Below are 21567 nucleotides of genomic sequence, written 5' to 3'. Positions count from 1 at the left end.
AATCTGTTTTACGACAATGTTTTTGCGATTGCAATTGCGATTGCAAAACCATGGTCTAAATGGGGGAATTTCACTTAGCGATGATCATTTCCCTGCTTCGGGAACCAATTTTTGCTTTACGACAATAAAAAACAGCTGATCGTCGGGTTTTCAAAATGGCCGCTGGGTGCTTAAAATTCCTGCTGTGCTTAGGGACGGATTCCTCGCTATACAGGCACCGGAAATGGCCACCGTATGGAGGATCTTCGCTGGACGGTGGGTTTTTAGCCCATTGGAACGCATTGAACGGTTTTCAATGTGTTTCAATGGGGTTTTTAATTTCGCTTTACGACATTTTCGCTTAATAGCGATTTTCCTGGAATGGATTATCGTCATTAAGCGAGGCACCACTGTATTCCCAGGTACTTTCCAAGAGGACTGTGGTTGTTCTCTTTTTCAGATGTCTGTCCTCTTTGGAGGACTGCTAGGGGACAGACCTCTTGTTGAAGGTGTCCTATATTTAAAGGTCTATCCAAACTAAGTTTGATTTAAAGGATATCAGTGATCTGGAAATTGACCAGCTCAAATCAGCACCTGGAGAGAAAACTCAGCGGGCACCCAGGTTACCTGGCTCAAGTGATATGTGTTGTAATTTTGTTTAGAAAATCATTTTTAATTTTGCATATGTTCATATAAATTAGAAAGTGTGCTTTTATGCAATTTCTGTCACTTCTGGCATGTTTTTTTGCTGGTGCACACCCTCCTTTTGGTGATGGGTAAGTGCCCAGCTTATTCAGGTGTATGCAACTGATGGCTTTGTGAACTTTTCTCCATTTTTCTATATATTGTGTCTCTGCAGGCTTCACCTTGGGAAGATGGATTAATGGGTACCCTACAGGGGCTTTTCTCCTCTTAAACTGGACTTCAACAGATTATAACCAGCAGGGAGACCCCGAAGAATGCCACCTCTAATTAGCTGTATACATGTTTAAATTAATGTTATGTGTAAAGGTTGAGTGCATCTTGTGGCTCTCAGGAATTTTTAAAGATTATGGTCTGAAAAGTTAGAAATTTTCACTGCTCCAGCCTGTTGGCTTGTTCTTAACCAAATGTGCATGCAAACTGAGTTGTTTGACGTGTTGCATTTTCCTGTTATTGCTCAACAGTGGAAACTTAAATGATGTGGAACCCAAAAATGAAAGTTAATTTTTGCAATGAATCCAAATCAAATCAAACCTCTATTGTTTGCCTGAAAGCCATAGCAATCAGAAAGGGGGAAAGACGCAAAATTGAGCAGGAAAGAAGAAAAGAAAATACAAACTAAATTAACAAAGGCATCTCAATCACTCCTTTTGCAATCAAAAGCTTTAGTCTTAACAAATTGACAGAAGATTTTACTTGCTGCTACTAAACCCTTCATCTATTGAATTTATCAGTATGCCATAAGAAGAATGGCAGTGATTTGGGATGAGGGGGCACTGTGAACAGTTGTAAGTATGTTAGCCCATTTAAAACAAGAAGCATTGCTTTAATTGTCTGGGTGATGCACTCACATAAGCAAATCTGATTGCTCTGTGGTGTCCCTATGATTGCCAATTTTCCCAAAATCTTTTGCATTTGGGGGAAATTGCATTACCTATGCTGTCCTTGATCGGCTAGGATCACACAGCCAGACATACGATGATGTTACTATAGAGTTCCTAAAATCCGCCTCCCCCACTTCATACCAAATGTGTAACCAAACATTTGAAGTGCTGGCCAAAATATTTTTCTTCGAAGCATATCAGACAAAAAAAGTTGAAGGAAAAAGAGATTCCCCAAAGACTTTTTTAAAATAAAATCTTCCCAAAATGTAAAAGAACAGAAAATGACAAGAATTCAGCCACATTTTAAAGAATGCGAAGCCAATATGTGCTAGCCCATCTTTTGCTTGCATCTTTATTTCAAAAGCATGATTGGTTTGGCTGATGGGACAAGGTTTCCTGGACACTACCTCCCCCTCAAGACTGTTACATTTTCATAACTAAAGTTAGCACACCCCCTACATGCTTTAAAGCAGAGGTCCCCAACCCCTGGTCCACAGCCCGGCGCCAGTCTGTGGCCTGAGCCATACCGGGCCGTGGAGACAGACCTCCCCCCCACATTCGCTCACCCCCCCAGCCCCTCTGCGCAAGCACAAGTGTGCCTGTGCCCACATGAGCACCCTCCTGCTCCTTTGCGCATGTGCACGTGACCTCCTTCGCACATGTGCATGAGTGCGGGGGTGCCATACCTTCCCCAACTGGTCCAGGGGGTTAAAAAGGTTGGGGACTGCTGCTTTAAAGGATAACTGAACAGTGCTATGGCCCTAACAAATATTCAGTCTGGGTTTAAAAGGTATCCTGTTAGAATCTTAGAACTGCATCACTGAACCCAAGGGATGATCATGTCCACCGCCTGCCAAGGAAGCACAGTGGGGAATCAAACTCCCATCCTCTAGCTCTGGTGCCAGATTCCTAAACCACTGAGTGATATGGCAGTTATAGCAGATGAATATTTTTATTTATTTATTTAAAATATTTTACCCCTCCTTGCACCTTAAAAAGAATCCAAGGCAGCTCACTTCATTAAAAGACAATATTTAAAGCTAAATACATTAAGTATACAAATGTTAAAAGGATCAAACAAATACTGCTATGAGAAATGGTAAACAAAAGTAATACTGCCCATTCAAAGCAACACAACAATCCATTTAGAAAACCCAGCTTAGTCAGCCAGTCGCTGAGGGAGAGCTTGACTGAAGAGAAAGGCCTTTGCCTGCTCGCAGAAGGACAGAAAAGCATATACGTTCATTACATTTTGGAGTCTCTCATGGGAACAAATTAGATTTTGTTCCAACATGACCATAGTGGTAATTAGCATTGTAGCATTTGCTTCTGTGTCGTTGACCAGCTGGTCAAAGGCGTGCAAAATTAGGTTAATTTTAAGTGTGCAGATACCATCCTCATTATAACAGCTGCAATTCCTCCAATACTGGGAAACTAAACAGAGCCAGGTTAGCCTTGTGATATTAGAGGGTATAAATAATGTAAGCCTGAATTACAGTTTGCTGCAAATGAGACCAAGGATCATAAAAGGAGATGACTGGAAATTAAAGATGCCTTTGGACATGTGACACTGAGGAGCCCTTCCCCCCCAACTTATAGGAAACATAAACATGAGTAATAGCTTATCAGATCTCAAAGACCATCATCTGTATCTGTAGGGAGAGCAATTGTGAGAAGGAAGAAGAAGTTCAGCAGTATAATGCTGGAGAGTCGAGGAAATTACATCAAGACAGGATACCAGAAGAGCCTGCCCCGATGCCTGCCATTTACTCTCACTTTGAAGAATTGATTTTTAAATTAAGCTGTAAAAATTATATTTCTTGGTGGCTAAGCATGCATAAAATGAACCTGCCCTCTGCATGTTTCTGAGGACTTTTCTAGTCCTAGAGAGAAGCTGGATGGAATTCTGATTCCTGCAAGGATGGCCTGTATGTTTGATTAACAAAAGGGCTGTTGCTATAACTAACAGACAGGGAGAGCAAAGGGAAGACTTGAACCTTGCAAACAGGACTTGGTGGAAATAATATATACAGTATTCCATGAATATATTTTCAGTATTTCTTTGTGCTAGGAGTCAGGGTTTAGTGGTACAGTGCTTGCCATTTCAAATTGATGTCCATAGTGAGTTCTTCAAACTTGGACGCTTTCGGTTAGCAAAGCCACAATGGCAGACAATTCAAGAAGAGAAGCTCCAACAGCTAAGTGGATTTCTTTAAAAGATGAGAAATTGATTTTATAAAGACATTGAGATGGAAATTGGGTTCCTTCAGCACCAAGCAGCAGAAAGGTATCCCTATCCGGAAAACCTCTTAATCTCTCAATTCACAGTAAGGACATTTCATATTGTACAAGATTTCTTGCCTCTAGGCAAGAATGGAACAAGCAGTGGGTGGTTTTTTTTAATGATCAGGTCTTTGTAATTTGTGCACACTGCCTCTGTGCAAAACTGGTGTTTTGTCCCTGATAGTAAACAGAAGTGGTTGTTTAAAGTGATACAAATGGCCCATCTGATGTGTCTAATCTTTGACAGTATGTGCAACAAACCAAGAGCCATCGTAATTTTACAGAATGATATTTGTGTTATTCCATGGTTTGTATTATTTTCACAAGTTCGATCAGCAGTTTGAATCCTCGCGGCAGAGTGATCTCCCATCGCTTGTCCCAGCTCCTGCCAACCTAGCAGTTCCAAAGCATGTAAAAATTCAAGTAGATAAATAGGTACCACCTCAATGGAAAGGTAACAGTGTTCTGTGTCTAGTCGCGCTGGCCATGTGACCATGGAGATTGTCTATGAACAAACGCTGGCTCCATGGCTTGGAAACAGGGATGAGCACTGCCCTCTAGAGTCGGACACGGCTGGACATTTGTCAAGGGGAACCTTTACCTATTCATTCTAATAATGCAGTAGTACTCCCAGAAAAAAAATTGCCTTTGAGAATGCAGATAAATTTTCTCTCAAAATCTATAACTCTGCCTCTTCACCTCCATAATCTTAGCTCTTGATATGTACATGGTTCACAATTCTGTTTCTTGGTTCTGTGAAAGCAAGTGCGGCCACAAAGTAGATTGCACTCTATTGGGAGATCTTCAGTAAACCATGAAACATTTTCCACTTCAGATTGTTCAACAAAAGCGCAACAACAAAAATGCACTCCTTCCATTCTAACTTACAGTACACTGTAGAAATGAAAGACAGATGGTGGAGTGGAATGAGAAATGGATTGTTGTGTAACAAGTGTGTGACCTGTGTTGTAGGCTGAGCAATGGTTTAAAGGCTTCTTTGTTCTTCGATGTTAAGAATATGCTCTCACCTTCATGAACTGCTATTTTGTACCTGCCTGTAGAAATGTGCCACTAGTTCATTTGGAGTGTGCAGGAACACGAGTGTCTTGTGTAAATAAGGATTCTGTAGTTTGGGCAGCTGAGAATTCGCTGAGCAGTCTACGGATAAAAGATTCTCTCTCTTTCTGAATACAACAGAGAAAAGTAGATCTTTGCTTCAGCCCTTCCATTGTCCCTTTATTTGAACATACAGTATGTGTCTTTTGAAGAAATATTATATAGCATACCACAAATCTGTAGTTTCAAAACAGGATTAAATCAGACCTGGGCAATAGTGACCATAAGATTTCTATGTTTTTACTGCTCGTTGATGAGCATATGTGCAACATGAACATAAACATATAAATAAAATACAAGTAAATGATCAATTACTGTCTCCCATGATGATTTTAATTGCTTTGATTATTGTGATTTTAATGTTTTAGTTTCTTTTTCATTCATTCTAAATATATTTTAACGATGCTGGTTAACAATGTTCCTTTTGTGTGTGTGGAAAAGAAGAATACAAATGTAGTATATAATAAATTGGAAGTCTTTGCTCATGTGTAAGAAAGCCAAGCAGTTTTCCCAGGACTTGTTGTTTAGTCATTTAGTCGTGTCCGACTCTTCATGACTCCATGGACCAGAGCACACGCCAGGCCCTCCTGTCTTCCACTGCCTCCTGGAGTTGGGTCAAATTGATGCTGGTCACTTCAATGACCCTGTCCAACCATCTCATCCTCTGTTGTCCCCTTCTCCTCTTGCTTTCACACTTTCCCAACATCAGGGTCTTTTCCAGGGAGTCTTCTCTTCTCATGAGATGGCCAAAGTATTGGAGCCTCAGCTTCAGGATCTGTCCTTCCAGTGAGCACTCAGGGTTGATTTCCTTTAGAATCGATAGGTTTGTTCTCCTTGCAGTCCGGGGGACTCTCAAGAGCCTCCTCCATATATTATAGTATATTGTTGTAGTATATGTGTATATACTACATACATTGTAGTTAAGTCCTAGGACTTACAACAATATAAAAACATATTTTTCTGGTGTATTTCTTTCCTAGCTGTTAGAAATAAATCTGGTTCAAATCCTGCATGGTGAAGACTCCAGCTGCACACTTAGGACTTATTTTGACCATGCTTATAACAACTACATGACTATTTTTTTTACAACAGTTCACATACAATTCACTTTCAGACATCCCCAATGTCACAACACCATCATGAGGTCATCTCCATAAGTGTGAAGGTGGAATTAGCAAACAACCTGCATTTAGAATGGCTGGCTGAATGATAAATTATTATTCAACCTCTTGCACATGCTGTCTTGTTTCTGTCATTACTTTTTGGAATGTAACACATCCGACAAGACACAAGTCTCTCTTTTTCTCTGCTTGATTGAATTAAGAAATGTTGCTCCCAATGAAAATGGCAGCGGCAATTTGTTTGTTTTGATGCTACCATTATGATCGGGTATTATGAAATTTCTTTCAGGATTTTTGTTGTTGTTTAGTCATTAAGTCGTGTCCAGCTCTTCATGACCCCACGAACCAGAGCACACCAGGCCCTCCTGTCTTCCACTGCCTCCCGGATTTGGGTCAAAGTCATGTTGGTTGCTTCGATGACACTGTTTGCTAGGAGGTGATGGGACCAGTGGCCATGATCTTAGTTTTTTTGATGTTGAGCTTCAGACCATTTTTTGCACTCTCCTCTTTCACCTTCATTAAGAGGTTCTTAAATTCCTCCTCACTTTCTGCCGTCTGAGTGGTATCATCTGCATATCTGAGGTTGTTGATATTTCTTCCAGCAATCTTAATTCTGACTTGGGATTTATCCAGTTCTGCCTTTCTCATTATTTATTTATTTATTTATTTATTTATTTATTTATTTATTTATTTATTTATTTATTTATTTATTTATTTATTTATTTATTTATTTATTTATTTATTTATTGAATTTGTATGTATGTATGTATGTATGTATGTATGTATGTATGTATGTATGTATGTATGTATTTATTTATTTATTTATTTATTTATTTATTTATTTATTTATTTATTTATTTATTTATTTATTTGTTGAATTTGTACCCCGCCCATCTAGTCAACTGACTACTCTGGGCGGCTTCCAACACATATAATAACAATATAAAAATATAACATTAAAGATCAGTAATAGAATTATTCAATATGGGAAAAAAATCAAATAATAACTGAGGGGAAGGCCTGCCTAAACATCCAAGTTTTCAATTGGTTTTTAAAGGTGCCCAGTGAAGGGGCCATCCAGATATAAATTAAATAAACCGGGGGACAATATACAGCCTTGTCATACTCCTTTCCCAATTTTGTACCAATCAGTTTTTCCATATCCAGTTCTAACTGTTGTTTCCTGTCCTACATATAGACTTCTCAGGAGATGGATAAGGTGGTCAGGCACTCCCATTTCTTTAAGGACTTGCCAGAGTTTGTTGTGCTTGACACAGTCAAAGGGTTTTGCGTAGTCAATGAAGCAGAAGTAGATGTTTTTCTGGAACTCTCTGGCTTTCTCCATAATGCAGCACATTTTAGCAATCTGGTCTCTAGTTCCTCTGCCCCTTCGAAGTCCAGCTTGTACTTCTGGGAGTTCTTGGTTCACATACTGCTGAAGCCTACCTTGGAGGATTTTGAGCATAACCTTGCTAGCGTGTGAAATGAGTGCAATTGTATGGTAGCTGGAACATTCTTTGGCATTGTGCTTCTTTGGGACTGGGATGTAGACTGATCTTTTCCAATCCTCTGGCCACTGCTGAGTTTTCCAAATTTGCTGGCATATTGAGTGTAGCACCTTAATAGCATCATCTTTTAAGATTTTAAATAGTTCCACTGGAATGCCATCACCTCCACTGGCCTTGTTGTTAGCCAGGCTTTCTAAGGCCCACTTGACTTCACTCTCCAGGATGTCTGGCTCAAGGTCAGCAACCACACTATCTGGGTTTGTCAGGGAAATCCAGATCTTTCTGATATGATTCCTCTGTGTATTCTTGCCACGTCTTCTTGGTGTCTTCTGCTTCTGTTAGGTTCCTACGATTTTTGTCCTTTATCATGTCCATTTTTCCATAAAAGTTTCCTTTGATATCTCCAATTTTCTTGAACAGATCTCTGTTTTTTCCCTTTCTATTATTTTCCTCTATTTCTTTACACTGTTCATTTAAGAAGGCCCTCTTGTCTCTCCTTGCTATTCTTTGGAAGTCAGCATTCAATTTTCTGTAACTTTCCCTATCTCCCTTGTATTTTGTTTCCCTTCTCTCCTCTGCTATTTGTAAAGCCTTGTTGGACAGTCATTTTGCTTTCTTGCATTTCCCTTTCTTTGGCATGTTTTTGTTGCTGACTCCTGTACAATGTTATGAGCCTCCAGCCATAGTTCTTCAGGCACTCTGTCCACCAAATCTAGTTTCTTAAATCTGTTCTTCACTTCCACTGTATATTCATAAGGGATTTAGTTTAGATTATATCTGACTAGTCCAGTGGTTTTTCCTACTTTCTTCAGTTGAAGCTTGAGTTTTGCTATAAGAAGCTGATGATCAGAGGCACAATCAGCTCCAGGTCTTGTTTTTGCTGACTGTATAGAGCTTCTCCATCTTTGGCTGCAGAGAATATAATCAATCTGATTTCAGTATTGCCCATCTGGTGATGTCCATGTGTAGAGTTGCCTCTTGTGTTGTTGGAAAAGGGTGTTTGTGATGATCAGCTTGTTCTCTTGACAAAACTGTATTTGCCTTTGCCCTGCTTCCTTTTGAACTCCAAGGCCATATTTACCGGTTGTTCCTTTTATGTCTTGACTCCCCACTTTAGCATTCTGGTCCCCTATAATGAGAAGAATGTCTTTCTTTGGTGTCAGTTCTAGAAGGTATTGTAAATGTTCATAGAATTGGTCAGTTTCAGCCTCTTCAGCATTGGTGGTTGGTGCATAAACTTGGATTACTGTGATGATGAAAGGTCTGCTTTAGATTTGTACTGAAATCATTCTATCATTTTTGAGATTGTAACCCAGTACAGATTTTCCCACTCTTTTGTTGACTATGAGGGCTACTCCATTTCTTCTATGGGATTCTTGAACACAATAGTAGATATGATAATCATCTGAATTGAATTTGCCCATTCCTGTCCATTTTAGTTCACTGACAACCAGGATGTCAATGTTTATTCTTGCCATCTCTTCTTGTTCTAACAGATTAATTTTATGCAAACAAGCCAGGAAGATGGTTAGCATATAGAATAAAAAAAGAGAATGTTTATTCTTGCCATCTCCTGTTTGACCACATCCAGCTTACCAAGGTTCATAGATTTTACAGGATTAATCCACATGAAATGCAAGATGGTAATGCTGCTGGAACTGAAATCTGAATTGAGAGAAAATATCGTTTTTAAATGCTGCCATTGGGAGAGAAATAAAAATGAGCTTTACAAAACTATCCAATGCCAACTGCCAGCCAAAACAGTGCCTCCATGTCTCAGCCTCTTTTTGGTTTGGGGTGGAGAACTTTCCCGAGGAGACACAAAATGTGAAAGAGGCTGCAGCTTTTCCATTGTCTCCTTATTCATCCCTGCAGTGGCATTTCTTTCCACTCCCTTTCCAAGTCCATCTATGAGATTGGGATAGGCTCAGAATAAAGGAAATGTTTCCCATGAGAGAGGTTTGGGGGAAGATTCAGCAGTGGAAGAGAGCAGATTGTCCTAAACAGACAGTTTCCACTATCAAACGTGGTAGCTGGGTGGAGAACTCAGTGGTTTAGGTAAGAGATGGGGATGAAGTGCCGAAATGGTGCTTTGTTTTGGTTTGTGGGTCATCAAACTTGATGAATCATGAACCACGAAGAGCCCCCCAGTGTTGTGATGAACCACAAATCAATTCATTGGTTCTTTGGGTCAGTATTTTTTTAACAGCCCCTGGGGCTATCAAAAAGGAGAAAAAGCCCCAGCCACCACAGTCTTCTTATGCCGTGCAGCATAGGAAGAGGGGGAAGGGATCAAAGTGATTCCCCAGCTCCAGATCACTTTGATCCCTCCCTGCCTCTTCCTATGTCACCACCGGGGTGAAGGCACCAGAGCTGGCGGATTGCTTTGATCTCTTTCCCTCTCTCCCTATGCGGCTAAGGATAGAAAGAGGGCAAAACCCCGATCCAAGCCATCACCCAGCCCTGGGGATAGGTTTCCTTTCTGGCAGGCTTTAGCAAGCTGCCAAAGGGAAAATCCCTCTCTGCTTATGCCTCTGAGGAACAGCATGACCAGATAGAGAATGAAGGGATGAATATTAAAGGGTTATATTTAGAGATGGGGATATTCATATTCATATACGAATATGAATACAGATGGAGATAGCCATCCACTCACTGTTCTGCTGCTGCTGCGGGCTCTGCACTCCCTTCCTCTCGCTCCAGAGCTCATGGTGGATTAGCCACTCCTGTCAGGAGGCGGGAGGACAAGCCTCTCTGCCAGGTTGAAGAGCAGCTAATTCACTGCGAGCTCTGGAGTGATAGGAAGGGAGCGTGAAGCCCTTTGTTCCCATCTCTAGTTATATTTGTTGCTTTGTATTTGTTGGGGTGTCTGGACTCCAAGAATACGAAACCACAAAGATCTGATAAATCAGGGGTATTTGTTGACTATCCTGATTCATTTTTATATTCATGCCCTTGTATAGTTTAGGTATCTGGGTGCAGACCCAGGGGTTGGGAGTTCTATTCCCCACTGTGCCTTCTGTGTGGCTTTGGGCACCCCTAGGAGAAGGGAATGGTAAATCACTTCTGAGTACTGTCTACCTATCATCATCATCATCATCATCATCATCATCATCATCATCATCATCATCATCATCATCATCATCATCATTATTATTATTATTATTATTATTATTATTATTATTATTATTATTATTATTATTATTATTATTATTATTATTATTATTATTATTATTTTAAATGCCAAGCATAGTCAATCAAAATTATAAAAAATACTGACTGGTATTATACAACAGATACCTAAGTATCTGTTAAATATCAGCACGGTATGTATGCTGTTCCTAATATTGCCATTTTTGTAGCACTGATGGTGCTATTTCTGAGATCTGCAACTGCTTATAGTACTGCGTGAAATTTCTTGATATTGTTCCCAAAGCCCCAATGACTACGGGGACCACTGAAGTGTGTTTCATCCACAAGTGAGATGTTTCGATCGCCTGGTCTCTATACTTTGTTAGTTTTCCAGTTATTTATTTTCAACTCTGGCTTCCTCTGGAATTGCAATGTCAATGATGTAGACATTACTTTGTTCTATTACTACTATATCTGGTGATGATGATGATGATGATGATGATGATGATGATGATGATGATGATGATGATGATGATAAGGATAAGGATAAGGATAAGGATAAGGATAAGGATAAGGATAAGGATAAGTAGTAGACCTCTGGACAAACGTTTCTTGGAAAATGAAGACAGGGCTGTTAACACTCATAGGCGTCTGGTCTCCTACTGACAGAGTATCAGTATTACATCATCATAATAATGTGATTCCATCTTAATCTTCATGGGTCTTTTGTAGGGAATTCTGGTATTCTTAGTTAACTGAGTTTCAATAGAATTCCTTGCTGCAGTTAGAGAAGTTCACAAGAAATATATAGTAGAGTATTAAAAGTACCTTACCCAATTAGAAATCCCTGGACTTATTATATGAAACCTTGACAGTTGATGTGGCATCAACTGTCGGACATGACTTAACGACTAAACAACAGCAACGAATTTCAAAACATTCCAGTGATTTTGGAACAAACAATATTTAAAGAACTCAACCAGCTTATTACTAAGTTTGTTTGGCAAGGGAAGAAACCAAGGATAAAATTAAAGGTACTTCAGGATCGGAAACAGAGAGGAGGAATGGGTCTCCCGAACTGGCTGCTGTATTACAGGGCAGCCTCATTAACGTGGATCAAAGACTGTTAAAATTGGAAGGTCATGATTTGAAATGGGGGTGGCATGCCTTTTTTTTGGTACATCAGACAATTTTAAACAATTTAATAATCATATTTTGAGAAAATCTTTACTATGGTCTTTGAGTAAATTTCAAAGACAGATGTATGTCAAAATACCATGTTGGGTAACACCAGTAGAGGCATTTTCTCTTACGAACTTGAGAAAAAACAAGACAATCTCAAGATATAGAGAACTATTAAAACCAGACGAGATACTGAAAAACAAAGATGAATTAGCAGTGCAGGGATTTGATATGGATTGGTGGTCACATTCCCAATTAATTTCAAGATATGGTAAAGATAAGCAACAAGGTTTATACTCGGACAATACTCCCTTTGAGAGAATCCTCCTGGATACCAAAGATAAGCCTAATAAAGCCCTATATAATTTTTATTAGATTTTGATACCCAGGAGGAGGTGATTAAAGAATGTATGATAAGGTGGGCACAGGATATTGGGGACAATATAAGTTTGGCTCAGTGGGAATAAATATGGAAAAACAATATAAAACTTACCAAGTCAGTAGCATTTAAAGGAAATATTTATAAAATGTTTTACAGATGGTATATAACTCCCACAAAACTAGCCAAAATGGATGTAAAGAAATCAAACCTCTGTTGAAGATGTAAGCAAAAAGAAGGTTCTTTTTCCCATATGTGGTGGTCATGCGGGAAAGCCCAAAAATATTGGAAAAGGGTTGAAATGCTTTTGCAAGAGGTTCTAGAAAGTCCAATAACTCTAACCCCTGAATTTTTCCTTCTAAACATAATTACAGAATCAATAGAACCAATGAAAACATATTTAGCCATCCATATCTTGACAGCTGCAAGAATTCTCTTTGCTAAACATTGGAAAGACCCAGAGAATCCATCACAAGAGGAGTTAATAGCAAAAATTCTAGACACGGTGGAAATGGATAAATTATCAGAATGGCAAACCATGAGGATTCCTGGCATAAAATTTATGACTGGCTGAGAAATAGAATGCAAATTAATATTTGATAATTGGAAGCCTATGATCAATTTAGAAATAGAATGTATATTATAATTAAGTTATAGATACAAAAGCTTGTCCCTATGAAATGTAACAGATGAGAATGAGCATTTTAAAACATTTATGTTGATTTGTACCCCCTATTTATCCCATGCCCCCTTTCCCCCATCCCTACACCTAACCCATAAAATAAAATAAAAAAATCAAACACTGTAGATATACTCTGAGGAACCAACAGATCTGCCCTAAACAGACTTCTGTCTTTCATATGTACTTAGAGTGAGTTGCTGGCATGCTGAGAGAGAAGAAATTCACAGAATACAAATCTTCCACATACAATTTCCAGTTCCTTAAACTTCAGTCCTGAAGTGAGTTTGTATTAAAAGCAGTTTCTATAAATTTCGTTATTCTTTTTAGTTAGCGAGTATAAGGTAGACAAAACAACAACAACAGAAATGTGAATAGATCAGCCCAATCCCATCAACACCCTGCCTGGTTTTGCACACAAGCTAGCACTTTGTATGGTGAAATCACTCTAGAAGCATTTGAAGCAGAAAAAGGGTATCTTTACTTACAGTTACCATCCTACAGTCAGAAGGAAAAAAGAGGGATAAATGAAATCTCCAACATATAGCAGACCCTGCATGCTTGCTGCTTAGAGGATGGACAAAGGAAGAACAGAGGCTATCAACAAAACAATAAAAGAAAAAGAAGAAAAGGAAGAAAAAGGAGGAGAGGGTTAGGGGCTTGCATCAAATGCTACAGGCAGGAAAATAACTTTGCCAATCTATCTGGTGGCAAAATGCAATCATATTAGGCTGTAAAGCCCCCTTCCTACTGATACCCAGTGTTAATTTATGCAAGACTGTTATTATCAGTGAGCACCTACATCTTTTGTTACATTGGTCTTCAGTTATGGGTTAGAACCCTAAATTGCATCAGGGATCAACCTAAAAGTGGGTCACTTGAAGGCAAAAACTCTTTTAAAAAAACTTTTCAAGAGAAGAGAAATGAGAGAAGCTGAAGCAGATAATATCGGGCAGGAAAGAGGAAGACGGGAGCAAAGAGAGTGGCCGGGAAGAGAGAGAGAAAAAGCTGAAAGAACTTCATACATAAAGAAGGTGAAACTGAAGCCTTTAAAGACTGATATATGAACAGACCTCCCAAAGCCCATGCTGATGTGTTGCTTTGTGGAGATATTATAGGGGAAAGAGGAGAAGGGGGGGAGGGAGTAATATTTATCTGTAGTGATCTATAGACATATATGGAATAAATGAAACTAAGTCAAACCGTTGCATGCACATTCAAGAAGGCATATAAATTAAAAGAAATATCCAACGAGCAAAACCATATATATTTCCTGGATGTCTTGGAAGTGATCGGGTGAAGAGATAACGCCCCTGCTTGATTTCCATCATTCTCTTCCCGTTTTGCTAGGCTTTGTTGCCTTCGCTATCAATTTGTAGGGATGGAAAAAAAAGTTTTATAGTTTATCAGCACTGTCTCAAGTTATGCATTAGATCAAGAGTGGCTGTCATTCAGGTGACAGAAAATCCTGAACCGTGCGCACTTTTGGAGGCATAGCTAAACAAAATTCATTTTTAAAAGACTGATATTGAATCAAATGTGACTTTTGTGTTTGTTTCTGCATCCATATGAAGGATAAAGGGGAATTTTTTATGGATGGCTTTGAAAGACTTAAGTGTCAATCTGTTCACTTCAGAAAATATAGAATTTGTAGGAGGAAGAAATGTGAAGAAGGGCTTGTCAAAACAGCTTTGAATTTGAGCTTCTCTGTCTCTTCTGATAGCAAGAAGGCCAGAACTTGGAAAAAGGGCTGAAGGTACCAGAATATGGTTGTTGTGGGTTTTTCGGGCTCTTTGGCTATGTTCTGAAGGTTGTTCTTCCTAACGTTTCACCAGTCTCTGTGGCCGGCATCTTCAGAGGACAGCACTCTGTGCTCTGGTGTAGTTTGCTTGGGAGTTGAGTGTAAGCAGCCCCTTATCTCCAAGAAGATTTATGGGGGCTGCTTACATGGTGGCAGCGGTGGGATTCGAACCCACGCCCCCGAAGAGACTGGAGAGCTGTTTGTGACTCAGAGAAAAGTTAAGATTGGTAGTAAGGTACTTTATCTCCTTCGGTCTGCTTTGATATGTTCTGTCCGGTCCTAATTATTCCCCCCTTATGGAGCATTGCCTCCCTGCAAAGCTGCCAGGAAGACCTAGGAATGCCCTCCAACTTCACAGTATCTGATTCCACTTTTCTCTCTGGGCTGTGAGATAGGCTTTTGTCTTTTTCTGTAGATGGGTGATTGGTGTGTATTGTTGTGGGTGTATTGTTGTGCTAAGAAGAAGAGATTATCTGTTCCTGTGGTTGATGGGTATCAATAGCTGTTCTTTCATGTCTAGTCACCCCCTGTCCTTGTGGCTGGGTAGAGTTTGTTGACCTTTTGCACCCTATATTTTTGAGAGCACAGAGTGCTGTCCTCTGAAGATGCCGGCCACAGAGACTGGCGAAACGTTAGGAAGAACAACCTTCAGAACACGGCTAAAGAGCTCGAAAAACCCACAACAAACATTAGGTCCCGGCCGTGAAAGTCTTTACGAATATATTGAACTACCAGAATATGATGATGGAGGTGACATGTGAATTTGCAAAGCTCTCTATCCCTCACCCCAAGGAATCTCAGCCCAAGATAAGGTGAAACAAACCTTTTCAAAGTTTGTTGTGGGCCTTTATGTCATTACATTTATACTCATATATCACCACTGTTGCACTTAACCATCCTTCTGAAGTCACTTGCTTGCCCCTTCATTTCCCCTCTCCAAAATTTACCATGTGGATGAAGTTGCACAACTTTTGAAGAACCAGGTCTGCAGCTTGGGGATGAACTATGACTTAGCATTGCTCCAGGAAGGCCAGGAGGCTGCTGTGTCCATGACTTTGTTTCTCCACCTTCTACTGGCAAGCCAGCTGCATCTTTTTTTCTTCTTCTAATAAATGTAGTTATGGCTACAGTGATCTATATTTCAATTGCCTCTTGATAAGAGAACTGTATTGCTCTCTAAGTGGGAAAATATTCAGAAGCTACACTTAATGCAAAAATGTATTAGACAGAAATTTGTTTGGCAAGTATGTTACTAGTTCTGAATATACTTCATTGTTGTTGTGTAGTCAAACACTTTTGACTTATGGTCTTATGAATTAGGGACACACACACACACACCCAGCTCCTTTTGTTAACACCCTTGCTCAAGTCTTGCAAACCCAACTCCATGCCTTCTTTTATTGAGTCAATGCATTGCTTTCTTCAATGCCTTCAACTCTTCCTAGCTTTTCTTTTCTTTTCCAATGAGTCTTGTCTTTTCATGACAAGCCCAAAGGAAAATTCCCCCGGTTTAGTTATATTTGGTTCTTGAGAGAATTCAGGCTTCCGTTGAGTTAGCATCCATCTATTTGTCTTTCTGACGGTCCACAGAACCCCTAAAACTCTCATCCAGCACCACACAACAAATGATTTTTTTCTGTCAGTTTTTTTCATTGTTCAGATCTCACATCTGTATATAGGAATCAAGAATATGATTATATGAATGACCTTGGTCTTTGTCTCCAGTGACATGCAATTCTATGATGATGATGATGATGATGATGATGATGATGATGATGATGATGATGAATAGCAGCAATGACAAGAAGTGTCTTCCCCCCTTCTCCCCTCCCCAACCCTCTGGAGGTGCCTGGTTCACTCCCCTGACTTCTTTGCTCTAAGTGCATAAAATGTTGCATTGATAGCATTCTGGGCAACAGAAAAACTCCACAGGATCTTCCTCATAAGCACCTTTTAAATATTTTTTTGTGAAACTATGGAAGCTTTTGAGAAGACTCAAGTGTAGGCTCCTTCTCGTTGTTTGGGGCTACTAAGAATAGGAAAAGACAAACAATCAACAGATGACTGAGTGAAGATTGAGGCAATCCATGATTTTATCTGAGGTTGGAATGAAGTCAGATTCTGTCTAAAAATCAGTGGAGCTGCTTGGCTTGATTCTCAGTGGGGCAGTGGGTTGGCCTCAGGTTCAATCTGAACATTTCAGGAACTGTCCCATGTGCTGAATCGATTTGGAGGCGATAAGAGTGCAGCACCTTTGACAGTTCAGAGAAATGTGCTGCCCCACTGGCATCTGAGACAACAGCCTTTACTGCCCAAAATGCTGGGAATCTCTCTAGTTAAATGAATCTGCCAGCATAGTTGTTCCATAACCTTGTTCTCATTTAGCCAAAATTTGCTTATTATTTCATATATGAGATGGAAAGAAACAAAAAAGTCTGACATGTGAGAGAAAGTGAAAACAAATATATTCATGAGGATGATGAGGGAAACCAAGCCCTAGGGAGGAAAGACTGAAAGAATTGGGCACGTTTAGCCTTGAGAAAGGAGGGGAAATATGATAGCACTTTTCAAATACAGTACTTGGAGGGCTGTCATACAGAGGAGGAGCTTCTTCTTCTTCTTCTTCTTCTTCTTCTTCTTCTTCTTCTTCTTCTTCTTCTTCTTCTTCTTCTTCTTCTTCTTCTTCTTCTTCTTCTTCTTCTTCTTCTTCTTCTTCTTCTTCTTCTTCTTCTTCTTCTTCTTCAGATCCTGCCCCTCCTCTGTATGATAATCTTTCAAGTATTTGAAAAGTGTTACGCTCTCAATCAGCCCAGAGTGCAGGACATATAATAATGGGCTCAAGTTACATTGCCCTCCCACTCCGGAATAATGAGGCGAGATGCAGGTGATGGGTATAAATAGGGCCACACTTTATTAAATCAACATGCCACAACCTATGGCTTAGAAACCAGGGGGCTGCAGTAGTGCAGTTTCAGGTTTGGTACCAAACATCTCACAGGACCCCCTCACCAACCTATATGGGGGAGTCCCACGCCCCATTGTCGTGCTGTCCCTAAGACAGCATGACCCCGGCTGGCGAAAAACCATGCCCCCCAGGGCATGCAAGCCCCCAGCCTTTGGCAGCCCTCAGCCCAGGAAGGGCCCCAGCAGGTCTTCCTTGCCAGCATTGTAACCTCACAATTTGCAGCACTGAAAGTTCAGACCTGCTATGCACTGCTTGAACTCCATGGGCACTCACAGTTTTCTTCTGCACTACCCGCCACGGAATGGGCAAGCTTACAAAAGAGGCCGAGCAAATGGGGGAGCATCCTTTTAAGGACGCTTCCCCCTCCCCCCCATTAACTATGAGAATAGCGTGTCTCACGCTATCCTGAGGGGAGGGCAGAGGAACTCCGCTAGGCGAAAAGCACCGGCGAAGCCGAGAGAAATGAGATTTCAGAATATCAGGAAAACAATTCTTAATTGTTAGAGAAGTACAACAATGGAACCACTTACTTCGTGGGAACCTCATGGAGCAGTGGTTAAACTGCAGCCAAAACTTTGCTCATGACCTGGGTTTAATTCCAGGTAGCTGGTTCAAGGTTCACTTAACCTTCCATCGTTCTGAGATGGGTAAGTTGAGTACCCGGCTTGCTGGGGTGGGGTGGGGATGTGTAGTCAGCATAATTAAATTGCAAAATGCCCAGAGAGTGTTTTAAGTGCTACGGGGCAATATATAACCAGCATGTTCTTACCTTGGAAGGTGGTTAATGCTCCAACGCTGAAGGCATTCAAGAGAAAATTGGACAACCATCTGTTAGGTTTGCTTTGACTTAGATTTCTGCATTGAACAGGAGGTTGGATTTTATGGTTTTATAGACCTCTTCCAACTCAACTATTCAGTGATTCTAAGATTCAGTAATTCCTGATTGCGTGCACACACACACAGAAATACAGTTTTTAAATTAAATCTCCCATAGATTGGGAAGGTGAAAACATGGGGGGGGGGGAATACCCAACTTATGCTTAAGTCTCTGGATGCCACTTGGTAGACAAATGTTTTAAATCTGTGGTAGTTCATGCACATCAAATTAGCATTTTTAAAACATTGTGCGAATGCTGGTTACTCTCAACTAGGATTGTACTGTGGTTAGAGTGTCTGTCTATGGTAGTTGAAAAATGGGTTCAAATTCTTTGGGTAATCTTCTGCCAACAACCATCTCTCATCCTAAGCTACCCATCAGGCTTGTTGTGAGGATGATAGATGGGTTGGTAGGAGGATGTGCGTCAATGTGAATTCCATGGCCAAAAAGAAGACTAGCATTGTATGCTACACAAATAAAAGATTAAGGGTGTTTCAGTAGTTAGTTACAGGTTGGGAAGTGGATCTCTGTCAGGCCACGTTGTTGTGAATAAATCACATTTAAACTATTTCCCATCCCTCTGAGGGGGTGCTAACTACCTAGCAGAGATTAAGCCCAATAATGAAGCCCCATCAATCTGTGTAAAAAGCCTTGATGATAGATGCAATAAAAATGCAGAGTATCATTACAGACCCCTTGCAGGCTGTGTTGTTCCCATGGAGAATTGCAGTATAATGAAACCCAAATTAGCAGCAAAGTAAAGGAGTGTATGTATGTGTTTGTGTGTGTGTGTGGGGGGGGAATAAAACTTTTTGTCTTGTTTATTTTGCTTGGCTAATGTGTGTGTGTGTGTGTGTGTGCACGTGCGCGCACGTGTGTGTGTGTGTGTCTGCACCTGCACATACTTGCACATGTGTGGGTTGGTGGAAATAACATAAATGCTTAGCATCAGAAATTGCCTCTCAAAACAGAGTGAGGAAGACCCCCCAAAATGGAATTAATTCACTTTTCTTGTCTCACTGATTCCCCATTTTACGTTCCCCATTGCTTGTTTTTGAAGACCTCCTCTTGTTCACAGTCAGCTGGCGCCCTCCATCTACTTTTTTCCTCTTTGAACTGGCAGGGAATGGGCAATAGCCCTGTTCTGAAAAATTCTGCCAAACTAGCTTTCACCATTCTTATTGAGTTTGATAGAAAAGAAATTTCCTTTTAAAAGAATTTTGCAGAAGAATAAATGACGAAGGCATTTTTGTGGGTAAGGTTCAGAATTCACATGCTTACCTTATTTGTGTGGTGGCTAAATACCTATGTGTACATAGTTTGCCTTCCATTGCAATGTCTGGTGACAGCTGGAAGCCCCTCCTGTCAGCTTCCCACACTTCAATTAGAGCCTGTGGAAAAAGTTTTAAGGTAACTTCTCCTACGGACATTGAAGGATCACAAATTATATTCAAGTTCAGAGGAAGGTGACAAAGATGATCAGGGGACTGGAAACCAAGCCTTATCAGGAAAGGCTGAAAGAATTGGGCATGTTTAGCCTTGAGAAAAGACTGAGGGGTGATAGGATAACACTTTTCAAATATTTGAAAGGCTGTCATAAAGAGGAAGAGCAAGATCTGTTCTCGATCATCCTCGAATGCAGGACATGGGCTCAAGTTAAAGGAAGCCAAATTTTTGTTTAATATCAGGAAAAACTTCCTAACTGTTAGAGCAGCAAGACAGTGGAACCAGTTTCCTCAGGAGCTGGTGAGTGCTCCAACCCTGGAAGCATTCAAGAAAAACTTAGATAATCACCTGGCGGATCTGCTTTGATTGTATACCTGCATTGAGCAGGGGGGTTGGACTTGATGGCCTTGTAGGCCCCTTCCAAGATCACTTTTCTATGATTCTATGTGGTTAGCCAATGCTGCAGAGTGCTTAAGAAATGTGTAAGAAAAGAGACACGTACACAGTACCCTTGGCCATCTTGAAATGTTACCACAGGCACATAATTACCATCAAAGAAATTCTAAAGGTCTTTGAAAATAAAACAGAAAAATGGAAGATTTTTTCATGGGGAAGTAAAATTTATGAGAAATTGGAGGACAAAGCATAACTGATCTCACATTTCTTTCATGTTGGGAATAGCGGCTATCACCTTATGGAAAGACCTCTTATCACTACTAGTAGCCCCTGCACTATTTCACACTTATTTCACCCTTTCCCTAAATGAACGCCCAAAATGCCATCCATATTTTATGACCTACCTGTAGAAAAATGAGAGAGGAAAGCCCATTGCAGTGTGTCTCTAGCTGGGACCTTCATCTGCTATTCTGCCACACGGCCCTCTCATAAATGTGTTTTAGTTTGCTGCTTCCAGAGAGCTGGACCATAAAGAAAGCTGACGGCCGAAGAATTGATGTTTTTGAATTGTGGTGCTGGAGGAGGCTCTTGAGAGTCCCCTGGACTGCAAGGAGAACAAACCTATCCGTTTTGAAGGAAATCAACCCTGAGTGCTCGCTGGAAGGACAGATCCTGAAGCTGAGGCTCCAGTACTTTGGCCATCTCATGTGAAGAGAAGACTCCCTGGAAAAGACCCTGATGTTGGGAAAGTGTGAATGCAAGAGGAGAAGGGGATGACAGAGGACGGGATGGTTGGACAGTGTCATTGAAGCAACCAACATGAATTTGATTCAACTCCGGGAGGCAGTGGAAGACAGGAGGGCCTGGCGTGCTCTGGTCCATGGGGTCACGAAGAATCGGACACAACTAAATGACTAAACAACAACAACATATCTTCACAAGCCAAGCCTTTTGTCTTGTGTCAGACAGAAAATGGAAAGCTGATGGATTCAGATCATTGGCCCATCTAGACCAGACTAGACCAGTCCTGCTGACACTGACGAGTCATCAAGCAGAATTCCTCCTTAGTCTTTGTAGTTGCCTTAAGATGCATGCCTCTCCTCCTTAGTAACCAAGA

Source organism: Pogona vitticeps, chromosome 11 (assembly GCF_051106095.1).
Source record: "Pogona vitticeps strain Pit_001003342236 chromosome 11, PviZW2.1, whole genome shotgun sequence".
In the NCBI taxonomy this organism is placed as follows: Eukaryota; Metazoa; Chordata; class Lepidosauria; order Squamata; family Agamidae; genus Pogona; species Pogona vitticeps.
Note: the sequence above shows the minus strand (reverse complement) of the source record.